Genomic DNA, 5,168 nt, shown 5'->3' on the forward strand with positions numbered 1-5,168 from the left:
TTTTTTGTTACAATGGTAAATGGGAGTGTTTTCTTAATTTTGCTTTCAGATTTTTCATCATTAGCGTATAGGAATGCAAGAGATTTCTGTGCATTAATTTTGTATCCTGCTACTTTATGAAATTCATTGATTAGCTCTACTAGTTTTCTGATAGCGTCTTTAGAATTCTCTATGTATAGTGTCATGTCATCTGCAAACAGTGACAGCTTTACTTCTTCTTTTCCAATTTGGATTTCTTTTATTTCTTGTTCTTGTCTGATTGCTGTGGCTAAAACTTCCAAAACTATGTTGAATAATAGTGGTGAGAGTGGGCAACCTTGTCCTGTTCCTAATCTTAGTGGAAATGGTTTCAGTTTTTCACCATTGAGGACGATGTTGGCTGTGGGTTTGTCATATATGGCCTTTATTATGTTTAGGAAACTTCCCTCTATGCCTACTTTCTGGAGGGTTTTTATCATAAATGGGTGGCAAATTTTGTCGAAAGTTTTCTCTGCATCTATTGAGATGATCAAATGATTTTTCTCCTTCAGTTTATTAATATGGTGTATCACATTGATTTGTGCATATTGAAGAATTCTTGCATTCCTGGGGTAAACCCCACTTGATCATGGTGTATGATCCTTTTAATGTGCTGTGGGATTCTCTTTGCTAGTATTTTGTTGAGGATTTTTGCATCTATGTTCATCAATGATATTAGCCTGTAGTTTTCTTTCTTTGTCACATCTTTGTCTGGTTTTGGTATCAGGGTGATGGTGGCCTCATAGAATGAGTTTGGGAGTGTTCCTCCCTCTGCTATATTTTGGAAGAGTTTGAGAAGGATAGGTGTTAGCTCTTCTCTAAATGTTTGATAGAATTCACCTGTGAAGCCATCTGGTCCTGGGCTTTGGTTTGTTGGAAGAGTTTTAATCACAGTTTCACTTTCCATGCTGTGATTGGTCTGTTCATATTTTCTGTTTCTTCCTGGTTCAGTCTCGGAAGGTTGTGCATTTCTAAGAATTTGTTCATTTCTTGCAGGTTGTCCATTTTATTGGCATAGGGTTGCTTGTAGTAATCTCTCATGATGTTTTGTATTTCTACAGTGTCAGTTGTTACTCCTCCTTTTTCATTTCTAATTCTATTGATTTGAGTCTTCTCCCTTTTTTTCTTGATGAGTCTGGCTAATGGTTTATCAATTTTGTTTATCTTTTCAAAGAACCGACTTTTAGTTTTGTTGATCTTTGCTATCATTTCCTTCATTTCTTTTTCATTTATTTCTGATTTGATCTTTATGATTTCTTTCCTTCTGCTAACTTTGGGGTTGTTTTATTCTTCTTTCTCTAATTGCTTTAGGTGTAAGGTTAGGTTGTTTATTCAAGATGTTTTCTGTTTCTTAAGGTAGGATTGTATTGCTATAAACTTCCCTCTTAGAACTGCTTTTGCTGCATCCCATAGGTTTTGGGTTGTCATATTTTCATTGTCATTTGTTTCTAGGTATGTTTTGGTTTCCTCTTTGCTTTTTTCAGTGATCTCTTGGTTATTAAGTAGTGTATTGTTTAGCCTCCACATGTTTGTATTTTTTACAGATTTTTTCCTGTAATTGATATGTAGTCTCATAGCGTTGTGGTCGGAAAAGATACTTGATATGATTTCAATTTTCTTAAATTTACCAGGGCTTGATTTGTGAGCTAGGATATGATCTATCCTGGAGAATGTTCCATAAGCACTTGAGAAGAAAGTGTATTCTGTTGTTTTTGGATGGAATGTCCTATAAATAACAATTAAGTCCATCTTGTTTAATGTATCATTTAAAGTTTGTGTTTGCTTATTTATTTTCATTTTGGATGATATGTCCATTGGTGAAAGTGGGGTGTTAAAGTCTCCTACTATGTTTGTGTTACTGTTGATTTCCCCTTTTATGGCTGTTAGTATTTGCCTTATGTATTGAGGTGCTCCTATGTTGGGTTCATAAATATTTACAATTGTTATATCTTCTTTTGGATTGATCCCTTGATCATTATGTAGTGTCCTTCTTTTTCTCTTGTACTAGTCTTTGTTTTAAAGTCTATTTTGTCTGATATGAGAATTGCTACCCCAGCTTTCTTTTGATTTCTATTTGCATGGTATATCTTTTTCCATCCCCTCACTTTCAGTCTGTATGTGTCCCTAGGTCTGAAGTGAGTCTCTTGTAGACAGCATATATATGAGTCTGTTTTTGTATCCATTCAGCCAGTCTATGTCTTTTGGTTGGAGCATTTAATTCATTTACATTTAAGGTAATTATCGATGTGTATGTTCCTATGATCATTTTCTTAATTGTTTTGGGTTTGTTATTGTAGGTCTTTTCCTTCTCTTGTGTTTCCTGCCTAGAGAATTTCCTTTAGCATTTGTTGTAAAGCTGGTTTGGTGGTGCTGAATTCTCTTAGCTTTTGCTTGTCTGTAAAGGTTTAAATATCTCTGTCAAATCTGAATGAGATCTTTGCTGTGTAGAGTAATCTTGGTTGTAGGTTTTTCTCCGTTATCACTTTAAATATGTCCTGCCACTCCCTTCTGGCTTCGAGAGTTTCTGCTGAAACATCAGCTGTTAACCTTATGGGGATGTCCTTGTATGTTATTTGTTGTATTTCCCTTGCTATTTCTAATATTTTTTCTTTATATTTAATTTTTTATAGTTTGAGTAATATGTGTCTTGGGGTGTTTCTCCGTGAATTTATCTTGTATGGGACTCTCTGTGCTTCCTGGACTTGATTAACTATTTCCTTTCCCATAGTAGGAAAGTTTTCAACTATAATCTCTTCAAATATTTTCTCAGTTCCTTTCTTTTTCTGTTCTTCTGGGACCCTTATAATTCGAATGTTGGTGCATTTAATGTTGTCCCAGAGGTCTCTGAGACTGTCCTCAATTTTTTTCATTTTTTTTTTCTTTATTCTGCTCTGCAGTAGTTATTTCCCCTATTTTATCTTTCAGGTCACTTATCCATTCTTCTGCCTCAGTTATTCTGCTATTGATCCCTTCTAGACTATTTTTAATTTCATTTATTGTGTTGTTCATCACTGTTTGTGTGCTCTTTAGTTCTTCTAGGTCCTTTTTAAACATTTCTTGTATTTCTCCATTCTATTTCCAAGATTTTGGATCATCTTTACTATCATTATTCTGAATTCTTTTTCATGTAGACTGCCTATTTCCTCTTCATTTGTTAGGTCTGGTGGGTTTTTACCTTGCTCCTTCATCTGCTGTGTGTTTCTCTGTCTTCTCATTTTGCTTAACTTGCTGTGTTTTCGGTCTCCTTTTCGCAGGCTGCAGGTTCGTATTTCCCATTGTTTTTGGTGTCTGCTCCCAGTGACTAAGCTTGGTTCAGTGGGTTGTGTAGCCTTCCTGTTTGAGGGGACTAGTGCCTGTGTTCTGGTGGATGAGGCTGGATCTTGTCTTTCTGGTGGGCAGGTCCATGTCTGGTGGTGTGTTTTGGGGTTTCTGTTGGCTTATTATGATTTTAAGCAGCTTCTCTGCTAACGGGTGGGGTTGTGTTCCTGTCTTGCTAGTTGTTTGGCATAGTGTGTCCAGCACTGTAGCTTGCTGGTCGTTGAGTGGAGCTGGGTCTTGGTGTTGAGATAGAGATCTCTGGAACATTTTCACCGTTTGATATTATGTGGAGCTGGGAGGTCTATTGTAGACCAATGTCCTGAACTTGGCTCTCCCACCTCAGAGGCACAGCCCTGATGCCTGGCTGAAGCACCAAGAGCCTGTCATCCACACGGCTCAGAATAAAAGGGAGAAAAAAAAAGAAAGAAGAAGATAAAATAAAGTTATTAAAATAAAAAATAATTTTTAAAAAATGTTTTTAAGTAATAAAAAAAAAACAAAGAAAGAAAGAAGAGAGCAACCAAACCAAAATATAAATCCACCAATGATAACAAGAGCTAAAAACTATACTAAAAAAAAAAAAACGGACAGACAGAACCCTAGGACAAATGGTAAAAGCGAAGCTATACAGACGAAATCACACACAGAAGCATACACATACACACTCACAAAAAAAGAAAAAGAGAAAAAATATATATATATCATTACTCCTAAAGTCCACCTCCTCAATTTGGGATGATTCGTTGTCTATTCAGGTGTTCCACAGATGCAGGGTACATCAAGTTGATTGTGGAGATTTAATCCGCTGCTCCTGAAAAAGCCTAGATTTTAAAACATTATTTTTAATTTTAAAAAAAGAATGGATTTGTTCAAGATTACTAAGTCACCAAAGTAAGTAAGTGTCAGGGCCAAGAATGGAGCCTGGGGCCTGTCCTGTACCCTGATGAGGAACATTATGTGCCAGTAATGGTTTTATTCTTTAGAATAGTGATGGGAATGTTGTAAAAGGACTTAGCAATGAGCTGGCCCAGGCCTGTGGGTTGTGTCCAGACTGTCTCAGAGGCTGCTGGACATTTGCTGGGTTGACTATGGGCAACTTTCCCTTTTGTTTTGTGAAAGGACTTCAGGGGAGGAAAAATGGTTGGATAATCCTGGGACCTCTTCCTAGGGACTGTGCAGTGGAATTTGTTCTGGCTTATTTGGAGAAGGTGAAAGCCAAGTTGCAGCCACTCTAACAGGTAGTTCTGGCTGAGTCCACCTGGGAGGGCCTCTTCTTTGGAGCAGGTGAGAGCAGGACCTGGTTAACCCTCTTTGGGACTCTGGAGGGGACCTCACCCAGCAGGAGTCTGCCAGCACACCTGGCCACATTCCCCTACTGGTTTCTGGGGGAAGCTTTCCCAGCTATATCTAATCCCAACTCAGCATGTTTCTGTCCAGGCAAGGAGTCAGGAGGACATCTAAAGCTTGTTCCCCTGTCTCTGTCAAAAAAACACATTAGACTGGAGAAAATCAGTCAGACATGGGAGTCACTGTGGAAGGGACTAGGAGAGAACAAATAGGCAATGAAGGTGTGCATGAATCCATCTCTGTCACCTTTTTTGCCCTAGAAATGGCCTTTACATCCTTGAGGTGATGGCACTTTGAACATTCCATGGAATTCCAATACTGGAAAGAGGGAAAGAGACCTTAAAGATTCAAGAGAAAATGAGCTGTCACCAAAGAGTCCTGATGTCACCCAGGGTTGGTTTTTTTTTTCTCCAGTTCTGACACCTTTTTAATAGAAATCACTGTTTTTAGGAAACAAATAGCACTTTTGTAATTTTTTTTTACAA

This window comes from Lagenorhynchus albirostris, chromosome 4 (genome assembly GCF_949774975.1).
Source record: "Lagenorhynchus albirostris chromosome 4, mLagAlb1.1, whole genome shotgun sequence".
Classification (NCBI taxonomy): Eukaryota; Metazoa; Chordata; class Mammalia; order Artiodactyla; family Delphinidae; genus Lagenorhynchus; species Lagenorhynchus albirostris.